The sequence below is a fragment of the Physeter macrocephalus genome, chromosome 2, assembly GCF_002837175.3.
Source record: "Physeter macrocephalus isolate SW-GA chromosome 2, ASM283717v5, whole genome shotgun sequence".
In the NCBI taxonomy this organism is placed as follows: Eukaryota; Metazoa; Chordata; class Mammalia; order Artiodactyla; family Physeteridae; genus Physeter; species Physeter macrocephalus.
The window spans coordinates 12925851-12937673 of record NC_041215.1 but is presented as its reverse complement, the minus strand read 5'-3'; the positions used below and the strand labels follow the sequence as shown (position 1 = coordinate 12937673).

Sequence of the window (11823 nt, the reverse complement as noted above, 5' to 3'; positions counted from 1 at the left end):
AATGTGGCAGTCAAGTATAGGTCTCCTAACGATGAAAGAACAAAAAGACAGAGAAAAGTTAGAGAAATGCTTCTCACTCATTCACTGGAAGCTTTGAAAAGTTTCTCACAGCCTTCCTTCTTCCCTGTTGTCTGTGCTCCCCTGGGTGTCTTGGCTAGGTGACCTCCCAGGGGTCCTAAGAGACCTGCCTTTCTTGGCCTTTAGTACCTCTCTGCCCTCTCCTTACTCACTGATCCTCTGGAAGTCACACTCTTGTATTTTCTTTACTGGAAAATGTGGTGCTGTAGAGAAAGACATAAACATGATTTCCTTGGTTTCATTTTCATTTCTGGAAATGTTAGTTTCAACTATCAATCTTTTCTTCCTAAGGGAGGGGCTCAAGTCAGAGGCTATTGTACTTCTTACTGCCTCCCATCCAGGGCCTCACTTCCCAGGCAGGACCGAAGTTTGCCAGTCCTTGCTCTCTACTGTGTCTGCCTTTATCTGAGCGAGGACAGTTCTCTGGATTGTTCCTGTGCTGGGGGCTGCAGGGAGCACTTCATCAGACTCTGCATTTTCTACTGTTTTAGTGGAAACATTCGGGTCGGAGCTCTGACCAGAAATGTCTTTTCCGTCTTGAACTGGTGAGTGAGCAAGCTTTTTGCACTTGCAGGGATGGGATGCTTGTTTTTTGTTTGGAGGCCTGAGGGGCAGGGCTGGCTGTTGGAGACCTGTGGCTTGGTGCAGAAAGCCTGGTCATCCTTCTCAGGTGGTTAAGAGAGTGAGGGAGGGCTGAGAACTGCCCAGGGCTAGGGCAATAGTGGTGAGAATGGGAGAAGTGACTGGATTCTGGATAAATTTGGTCAGGTTGCAGGATTGGGGGTGTGAATTGTGAGAGAAAGAAGATTATGTGGACAACCCCATGTGCAAATGAGGGGTGGCATTGACATTATCTGGCAGGGAGAAGTCTATGGGAGGAGAGGGATGGGGGCTTGAGATAGGTTTGGTCTTGTTCAGTTACTAAAGATCATCCTAGACATACAAACAGGAGATGTTGTATAAACAATAGGATATTTAGGTCCGAGGTCAGGGCAGATGCCTGGGGTAGAGATATAAATTTGGGAGCTGCCAGCACATAGATGGTGCTGGACAACATGGGACAGGTTAAGATAACCTAAAGGGCGTATGTATGTGGAACAGGGTCAGGACTGAGCCCGTTGTAGGGGAGGAAATACTTTTCCTCTACCGTTGTAGGTTCTTATGGCTGGTTTCAGAATTAGAATGACATGAGGCAGATTAATAGAAGAAAAAAACAAATTTAACTTTGTATGTGCAGAGGTTCCATAATATGAGGCACACCTGCGTTCAGGCAATTGAGGCTTATATGCTATTCAGATTTCAGGAGAAGGGGTAGGAGTCTGGGACTTCAAAGAGGGAAGTCAATTTACAGGAAGATGGAAAAATAAATGTTTGGTAAACAAATGTTTGCCATGCCATGCAGAAACAATGGGAAACAGAGGGGACTTTGATCAAACAGGCCTTGCTAAGTTTCCCCAAGTCTACCACACTAGCTCATAGTCTTTGTAGAAATCTCTGGTGATAGCTCTTCTTCCTGAAATAGGCCCTTTATCTAAATTCTTTTAGGCAGTTAAGGGGAAGGTAAAAACTCTTTCTGAGTCTTTGGTTTCTTAAAAATAATCATCCTAAAATAATCCTATGCCAAAGAGATACATTTTGGGACAGCAAATTTTGCTCCCCTATGCTATGGGCACCCCAATTTCAGATCACACTGTGTGGGGGGACGTGCACACAAAGCAAGGAGTGGTCGGCCACACCCACTTCCTGCTTTAGTTTAACAAAAGGGTGTTGGGGAGGAGAAATTTTTCCTCTACCCTTCTAGGTTTTTGTGGCTGGTCTAAGAATTGAATTGACATGAGACAGATTAACAGGAGGAAAAACAAATTTAATTACTATACCTAGGAAAGAGGGCTCCAGAAGAATATGGGGCACAGAGGCAGTCAGGCAATCAAGGCTATGTATTCATTCTGAGCAAAGGAGATGGGGTTAAGGGTGTAGGACTTCAAAGGTGAGGAAGATAAGGCACAGGGTAATGGGAAGAGGAAATGTTTGGTAAACAAGTATTTGCCTTGCCATGTAGAGACAATGGGACACAGAGAGGAATGGGAACAAAGAGGTCTTGGTAAATTTCCCAGTCTACATGTCTTGCTCATATTTTTTTAGTTATCTCTGGTGACAGCTCCCTTCTTGGAACAAGCCCCCCATCTAAATGCTTTCTTAAGCAGTTAAGGGGAAGGTAAAAAGGAAAACTTCCTGAGTCTTCTGTTTCTTAAAAATAACCAACATAAAATAATCCTCATACGAGAGAAGCATTTTGTAGTGGCAATTTTATCCCCTACACCGGTCATTCATCTGATTTTTCTTTCACCTTTGAAACAAAATGTCTTCTCATTGCTCTAGTACCCTTCGTTTTTATGACTTAAAGGTCACATTTCAAATACATTCAAAATACCCTCTCTCCAGGCTGAGGTCCCTGATGCTAAGTGTAACAGAACATCAGAATGGGACTCATTCTTTCTTTCTCCCTTTTGGCTGATACATGGCAATAATTGCTGCTCCAAGTCAAGGTGAACCACCACATAGACATTTCAAATCAGGTGGTCACAAACTAGTTAGACCACTGTCAAAGCTCTCACCTGAATAGCAGGTACAAAAGGGTTGGGGTGAGGGAATTTGTGAAGGGTTATTTTGAGGGAGATGTTAGGGTAAGGGATCCCAGGGCAAAGATGGAGGGTGATGCCTGCTCCTTAGAATGAGGGTTGTAGCAAGAGCTTAGGGAGAACAGCTAGAGGACAGGGAATTGGGTCTTTCCCAAGCCTGAGAAATCTAACCGTGAACATCAGGTTAGCAAGATGTGGCAGGCAAGCCCAAGAAGGAGCTGGGCAGAGAGTATGTTGGGGTGAAGGGGGTGATGTGTGGTCCATACGTCTGATCCAGGCCACACGCAGGAGAAAGCTGGTGTGGGGTCACCTCAGGGCATTTCTCAGAGGGCTGTCTGCAGGAGGGACCAGTCTGGAGTGTGGAGTTGATGAGAGAAGTGTGCGATATGCATGCAAACCTAGGAGTCATCAGTGAGTATGTGGTCTTGTATCGTTGGGGCTGGAGGAGATGTGGGGGAACTGAGTAGAGGGAACAAGGAGGTTCCCTAAGGCTGCACATCTCACCTCTCTTTAGGGTTCTCAAGGGGAGACAGTGTTTGTAAAGGGCTTCAGCCCTGGATTGGGTGGTTTCACTTCTAGGGAAATGACAGGACTGCCTGTTTTCAAATTATCTTGCCTTTTGTGACTCTAAAGCCCACCTTAAAAATCTCTCTCCTCTTTCCCCTAGTTCATTTCTCTTCCCATCACAGACTACCGCAGTCTTTTCAATTTAATATGTGTCAGGATATTCATCTTGAACATATTTATTAATGTATATTAATGTATATATGTATCCATGAAAGCTATATAATAATGTTTTATGCTTATCCCTTTAATTGTCCACAAAAAGTATTGAGCTTAAAGTCTGTTTTATAATAAAAATACCTATTTGGTCTTTGTCCACAATTCCTGGAAGGAGCTCCTAAAAATGTTGAAATTTCCTCAGTGATAGGAATGTCTTTCGTAAGATAATGAGATTATTGGGGCAGGGAGCCTACAGAGCATCAGGATGGGGGCTGGTGGCCAGAAAGATCGAGCCAGAATTAAAGGGTTAGCAGTTTCAGTTCCTTCCGACCCTTCCTCCCTCCAAACTTCAGAGAGGGGAGGAGGCCTGGAGATTGAGTTCAATCATCAGCGGTCAATGACTTATTCAACCGTGCCTATGTAACAAAACATTAAAACCCCTAACAAGGTCAGTTTCTTACTTCCTAAACTCAATTTTATTTGGGGCATCCCTCTATGTTGATGTGCATAGGTCTACTTTATATTTTCTGACACAGCAGTCAGTCAAATGTATATCCCATTATTTATTAATTATATAAAGGACACAGTATTACGTAGGGTACAGACAATGCTGTTGTAAAAGAGGGATTCAAACACGGAGACAGAGCACCAGGGAAGGCTTTCCCTCCCTCTGAGGGCAGTGCAGAGGTTAGCAGACTGCACAGCCGGGTGCTGGTTTCTTCTTGGTCTGGTAGAGCTCAGGCCCTTCCCATCTTCACAATCCACCATCTCCATGCCCTTGTTCCCATCTGTGTGTTTGTCTCTAGGGGAGCAATCTAATCTTCTCTGATTATCACATCAAGCTTGGCCCACATTTCACTTGGTTCTCTCACTCCTCTGTCTCTCCCTTGGAAAGAAATCTCTATGAAATCAATGATTTCCATTCCTGAAGCTCCAGGGCTGGGACAGTGACTGGCACAGAGCAGACACTCAATAAGAATTTGATTAGAGAATAAAGGAAAGAATAAAGAATGATTGTGCTTAGAGAATAAAGGGAGGATTTGCTTCTAGAATAAAGAAATAAACGAAGGAATTATTTGACAGTTCACATGCTGCTTTCATTCCCCCTGTGATTGCTTTGGGCTATTGAGACCCCTTTTGTAAACAAGTGATAGTTTCTGAAGATATTAACTCAATATTACTGGTACTATATTTTCACAAGTCCCAAAGCCTTCACATCGGAGGGGAGGCTAGGCTAGGTTTTAGGCAGTGGAGTAAGATGGGATACAATTATCCTTAAGCACAGTTACTCTCTGCTTAAACAACTAAGTTGAGGCCACACAGAGTCTCAAGTTAATACCTGTGGTTTGCAGTCAGTTTGAATGTTAGCCATGGATACAGGACTTTTCAGTAAGCTCAGAGCCGTTCACAGCACTAATGTCACCTTTGCCACCACTTAAGAGCTAAGCATCCATTCAATTTCTCTTGAAATAGTAGGAATGGTCACCATCTAAGAGTTTGGTTATAAAATAGCATGGGGATACATCAATTTAAAGTAAATTTTACAACAAGCAGACAGAAAGTGACATGTGGAGAAATCCCTAATTTCACAGGACTGCTCCATGATTGCTTCTAGGTGAAGGTTTGGGCAATTGTCCGCTCTTTCCCAACTGCTCCTAATGTTGGCTTTACATTCTCCCTCAGCCACCAGTCTTATGAATGAGTCCAGGAGTAAAAGATGTATTTTACATAGGAGCCAATTATACTCAACACACATGCACAGACACAGTCACATACCTGAAAAAGAGATTTTACCACAGAATTTGCCATCTCTTCACTATTCAATTCCAGTGGGTAACTTAAAAAAAAAAAAAAACTAACTCTTATTATAACCCACAAAATAGATTTCACAACTTCAGACAAGCAGAATAAAAACCACTCATTAGTGGATTTCCCATGCTGGTTTCTATATAGCTCCCAACATGCCCAATTATCCCAAGTCCCAACCAAAGGGACCCATGGAGAAGTGTGGCCCACCTTGCACCAGATGTGGAATCCGAGGCATCAAGGACTTCTGTGAGCCCAGAATCCAATGTACATCAAGCCCCAAGTTTGTTCCCCATTTGGTCATTATCATGAAAGGCTGATGGAAAATCCATATGCTCGTTTATTCCAGGAAAGTATGATAAGCCTCAACATCATCAAAGGGTCTGGTACTGAACAGGACACATCTGGGAAGATGGTGTTTGAAAAGCTCCCACCTCACTAACATCATCTGTAATGGGAAGAGTTGGTGTCCTGCAGTAGAAATAGTTTCTCCAACGCTAATACACAATTAAACTGAAGGGGACTGAAAAGTCCCATTAGACGTCTCATCCTTGAAAGCCCACCTAAAGTCCCTACTCCATGGGAGGTCCACCCTGGGGAACTAGTGGACTTACAATTCCAGATGCCTCAGAAATGGCCAGTGGCTCCTTCTCCAGCTTAGACTCTAAGAGTGGCACATCTTGCCCTCCTTCTACACATGTGGTCTCCATTAGAAGACCCCGAATGCCAGGAACGTGGAGATGAGAGGCACACTGCCTCCACACTGGAGGGCTGGATGGGTTTGAAGCAGCAAAGTATTTGTATGCTGATGTGGTCCCTGAAGAATGTCAGAGAGGGGTCCTGCTATGAAAACTCTCTGAAATGAGTAAGCCAGATGCCAAGTTCTCCTGTCCTGGTGTGGGCTCCACCTTTCATGTCCTTACAGTAGCACAGTTATCAAACAAGTTCCAATTTAGGAGCTCTCTCACTTACAAACTCAATGGAAGCAGAGGGTGACGGTGATCAGATAGATGTCAGTGGCCCTCCTGGCATGTCATCCCTCCCAGGGGAACAGTCCTCTCCTCAAACAGAGGCAATTCCTTCTGGGACCATCCAATCTCAGGTTGCTCCAGAAGGAAGAAATGGAATTGTGGAGGGTTGGGGTTGTCCTAGGGAGAGCTGAGGGAAAGGAAGGAAGAGGAGCTGGGAAGGACAGTTGGTTGTCCTGCAGTTTTCTCCTTCAGCGGCCCCTCGGGGACACTGGAGCTCTCTGCTGGGTTATTTCTAGATCTGAATGCTGGCAGGGCCCCAGCTCCAGGGGGACTCAGGCAGCGGAAGTTTCAGTTCTATTCCTGGAAATGACTCTAGTTGTCCAGGAAAGGGCGCGCCAATTTCCTTTCTGCATTCCGTAGTGGAGGGGGCACTGGCCTGAGCCAGACTCTAAGGCGTCAGTGTCAAGTCAGTGCACAGAGGCCAAGCACAGAGTTGGGGTGCCCTGGGTCCAGCCCTGCTGCTTCCCTCCAGAGCCATGTCCTCGGATGTTGGTCCTCAGCTCAGTCCTATGTCCACATTCATCATCACTGTCACCCAAACCCTGTCCCTTCCTGAGGCTCAAGACACTGTCTGCAGAGATGCTCCCTGGTGTTGCCCAGCTCACTCAGCACTTGGGTTCACTTGTTATCACCAGCTTTGCTCAGAGTGCATATTCTCCATCCACCACGGACCTCCCTGCCAACTCCAAGCCCTGACCCCTACCTGCTGTCAATGCACCTGCTGGGGGCCTGAGACCCAGCAATGCTCACCACTGGCCAGGTGACCCTGGGCATCTGCCTAACATCCTAGTGATTGTCATGTGCTCACTCTCAGATCAGAAGGAAAAGATCAGAAGGGATCAGAAGGAAAAGCTCCCCAAGTCTTCTGTGGTCAGGAGAGAGGCCCCAGACAGAGGACTGTGTGAGTGTAACAGAGTTAGAAATTTTTCAAGGATTACAATGCTTTCAAGGTTTGGGCAGAGATTGCAAACATCAATAATAGGACAGGAAATTCTTATGCATCTAAGAGATTGTGAATTCAGTTTAGCCACCATTGATTCCTTCCCTGGGTCAGAAAAAGACAGTTGACAGGTTGAGGAAAGTGGAAGGCAAAATCACTTTAGTGAACTTGTTGCAAGGGGTGTGGCCAACAGTGAGGGCTGGATGTTATTTTCTGGTAAGTTGATATCAGGAGATAAGAGGCTGGGGCTACCCACCTTGCCCAACTCTAAGAAGGAGGTAGCAGGCCTGCAGGTCTGGGCTGTGCCTGTCCCTGAGATCTCAATGGGGATGTCAGTGTGAGCCACCCATGGCCCCACCTATGTGAGGGACAGTCACCACACCAGTGGCTTCAGCAGGATTGCACCTATCCCACCTGAGTGTGTCTTTCCTACCCTTTATTGTTCCCATCCTTATAATAGGGTCAGTAGGAGGAAGAAAGAGGGAGAAGCTGACTCGTTTCCTGTCCCTGCTGGATAGGCAGGGATAGGCAGCTATCTCACTTGGTGGAGGGACTGAGCCAGGGCAGGGGAGATTTCAACTCTGTAAGAGTCTGCAGATTGTTTATGAGACCAATTGGACTTCTGCTTACCTGAGTGGGACCAGGAGACAGGATATTTCCTGAGACATTCCTCCCCGCTCCTCCAACCAGGAAATGTGTGCTTTGCCTCTGTGCATTTCAGAGACCTTATTGATGTCCAGGAATAACTTCCCTGTCCTGAAGGTGTGATGCCCTAAGGAGACTGAGATATTAGAGGCCTAGTCTTGTTAGTCACCCACAGAACAGGGCCCAATTGCAACTGAAAAGCTCAGTAAATATTTGCAAGGTAACACACCCATTTTCAACTTTAGCAACACTTTTATAGGTAAGCCACTTGCAGAGGATTTTTCTGGAGGAACCCAGCCTGAACCCTGCTGGCCCACACCCCAGACTGAGGGCTTTAGGCAAGGCATTTAAGCCCTGTCCTTCCCTTTTCTCCTGTTCCCTGCTTTGCTTTGCTAGTATTCCCAGGCCTAGTCTGGTCTCAGATACAGGCCTGACACAGCCTCTTGTTCAGCTCTCTGGCCTGCCCAGTTCCTGGTGGTGAAGTGATGACCATGCAAACATAACATGGGTTGAGGGCCTGCCAGAAGATGGAGAAACATGAGAAGAGGTGGCTCAACCAAAAAAGAGGCTGAATTTGGCTGCCTGCCTGGACCCTGTGAATTCCTCTGAGCCCAGGTTCAAATGATTTCAGGCATCTAATAGATTAGCCTGAAAGCAGAACCCAAACCCAGAAAAGGTTTTCAAAGTGTGGACCTAAAGTGAAATCAGCAACCTTTATATGTCTCTTGTGGACTCTGCCCAGATCGTACTTTGGGTTCCTACTCCGTGCAGGGAGAAGGCACCTTGCCAGAGACTCACAGACCTCTGATGGGACCTATTAGGAGTTTCTCCTGCAAAGGCAGAAGCCATGCTTGAGTCCAAGAAACAATTCCATTTGGTAGGTGCACAGTAGTGACAATGACATGCTGTGTCACCTCTTGTCCTGAGGAAGGTTCATGTGGTTTCAGTGGACTTAGGGCTAGAAAGTCTGACTATGGACCATGAGGTGTGCTTTGAGGGGCATCACTGAGCAATGGCCGCTCCAGGCCAGAGCCTAAGAAATGGGGCACCAGACTCAGAGTGACCCTCACAGTGAGGACCAGCCCAGCCCTGGGGAACTCTGAGTGGTGTTTTTAATTAATACTGAAGTCTCTTATTTATTTTGTTTTATTTTATTTATTTTTTGGCTACGTCAGGTCTTAGTTGTGGCACGTGGTATCTTGGCTGAGGCGTGCGAGATCTTTAACTGTGGTGCACAGTCTCTTCGTTGTGGTGCGCAAACTTTTCTCTAGCTGTGGCGCGCAGGTTTTCTCTTTTCTATTTGTGGCGCACAGGCTCCAGGGTGCGTGGGCTCTGTAGTTGTGGCATGGGGGCTCCAGAGCACATGGGTTCTGTAATTTGTGGCATGCAGGCTCTCTAGTTGAGGTGCACGAGCTCAGTAGTTGTGGCACGCAGACTTAATTGCCCCACGGCACGTGGTATCTTAGTTCCCTGACCGGGGATCGAACCTGTGTCCCCTGCACTGGAAGGTGGATTCTTTACCATTGGACCACCAGGGAAGTCCCAAAACTGAAGTTTTTAATTGGGTGTCTGTATGTGTTCATCTGTATCTACAGCTAGCTGTCAAATTCATTTGTGATCTTTCATCTTTGCCTTGAAGTTCTTTCTGCCTGGAATGACAATCTCTCTGTCCCCACCTCCTCCCTCAATGATTTCTCTGTCTTTCTTCCATCATGGCATTGATTGTCTCTATGTGTCAGACAGAGTATTTCTCTGATGTCCCCAAACTATGGAAGTAGGGAGAGATTTATGACTGACTACAGAGAAAAGAATATATGCAGCACCGATTTGAAAGAACCGAGATATTTTTCTTTTTAAAATCCTTTGTTTACTTATATAATATGATGATCACCTACACACTGAACAACCATCCCAAGAAATAGAACATCTTCAATAACTATACTTACCTATGTGTTCCTATTTACTCCATACTCTGTCACCAGCCCTTGTTTAGCAACATCATGAAGTATGTATTTACGATTCCTTTCTGTCATTCGTTGTGTTATCACTTACATATGCATGCCTAAACAATATTTTGTTGTGTTTTCTTGAAGATTTATTTAAAGAGTATTCTTTTTTCCTACTATTTTTTCCTACCATTTCTACTAAATTCTATTTATTTTAAACTCAGTGTTGTGTTACTAAGATTTATTTACCTATGTATAACAATGGATCGGTGTTGTAGAGCTCAATTTATTTATCCATTCTCTGTCAATGGTTATCCTCTCCTTTCTCACAATAATGAAGACTGCTGTTAGAAACACATTTTACATGTCCCCTGTACATTTTTGCACAGTGACTCCTAGGTACCATGTTAGGAGTGGAAATGCTGGGTCGTAAGGTGCATGAATGTACAATTTAATAAAATTAATCCATATTTTTTTCATAGTGATTGTATTGATTTTACATTCCCAGCAGCTATATTTCAGAGATTCTACTGATTCACATTCTCCCTAGTACTCGATATTGTCCAACTTAAAAATTTTTCCAGTTGAATTGACATACAATGTCATCTCACTGTGCACAGTTTTGCATTTGCCTCATTACTAAGGAGGATGCTAAACTTTCTGTGTGCTTATTGGCCACGCCTGTTTTTGTTTTTTGTTTTTTTCCTGAGAAAGATCTGTTCATTTCCCCCCACACCCTGCACTTCCATACTGGATTGTTTTGCTTCTTAGTGATCTCTAGCGTTTAAAAAATACCTTCTTAGTATTGATTTTTAGTTTACGACATTTGTGCCAATATCTTCTCCACGTCTGGAGAATTTTTTACTGCCCTGAAGCATTTCTTTTCATGAACAGAAACTTTTCATTTTAATGTACTCTAAGGCACCCCATTTGTCAATCTTATTTATACAGTTATCTTCTGGGTATCTTGTTTAACATTTTTTCTGTATCCTAAGATCTGCTATATTTTCTAATAGAGTTTTCTATTTGAAGTTTAGATCTTTACTCTTCCTCTAGAGTTGATTATCAAAAGTGATATAGGTAGGGAATCAGTAACATTCTCCAAATGGAAAACCAGTTTTTCCAGCTCCATTTTCTTGATAGTGCCTTCTTTACTCACTGACATTCCATGTACTGGGTTGGCCAAAAAGTGCCTTCAGTTTTTAAGTAAAGATAAAAGACACACTTTTCATTTTCACCGAGAACTTTATTGAACAACATAGTCACCCTTTTGTTCCACTACCTTCTGCCATTTTTCAGGCAACTTCATAATTCTATCTGCCCAAAAGTTTGTCATCTTTTTGAGGCAAAGAACTGCTCCGGGTGTCTTTTACAGTCTTCCAGGGAATTGAAATTTTTTCCATTAAAAGAATTTTGTAAAGACCTAAATAATGGAAACCTGAAGGTGCAATGTCTGGTGAATATGGCAGATGAATCAGAACTCCCCAGCTGAGCTGTAACAATTTTTGCCTGGTCATCAAAGAAACAGGCGGTCTTGCATTATCCTGATAGAAGAGTATGCGTTTTCTGTTGACTAATTCTGGACGCTTTCGTCGAGTGCTGCTTTCAGTTGGTCTAATTGGGAGCAGTACTTGTTGGAATTAATCGTTTGGTTTTCCGTAAGGAGCTCATAATAGAGGACTCCCTTCTAATCCCACCATATACACAACGTCACCTTCTTTGAATGAAGACCGGCCTTTGGTGCGGTTGGTGGTGGTTCATTTCGCTTGCCCCACGATCTCTTCCGTTCCACATTATCCGGAAGGAGCTCATAATAGAGGACTCCCTTCCAATCCCACCATATACATAACATCACTTCTTTGGATGAAGACCAGCCTTTGGTGTGGTTGGTGGTGGTTCATTTTGCTTTCCCCACAATCTCTTCCATTCCACATTATTGTACCGTATCCACTTTTCATCGCCCATCACAATTTTTTTTTTTTTTTTTTTTTTTTTTTTTTGCGGTACGCGGGCCT

General features: G+C 44.4%; 1 protein-coding gene across 1 annotated transcript in view; it reads left to right on the top strand.

Annotated features, from left to right (window-relative positions):
- Positions 1 to 430: 430 nt before the first annotated feature.
- The window catches only part of LOC102986673 (T-cell-specific guanine nucleotide triphosphate-binding protein 2-like), a 16685-nt gene continuing 5292 nt past the window's right edge, over positions 431 to 11823 (top strand). The window contains exon 1 of the mRNA XM_007117573.3: positions 431 to 623. The gene's annotated coding sequence lies outside the window, so the exon portion shown is untranslated. The remainder of the gene's footprint in view (positions 624 to 11823) is intronic.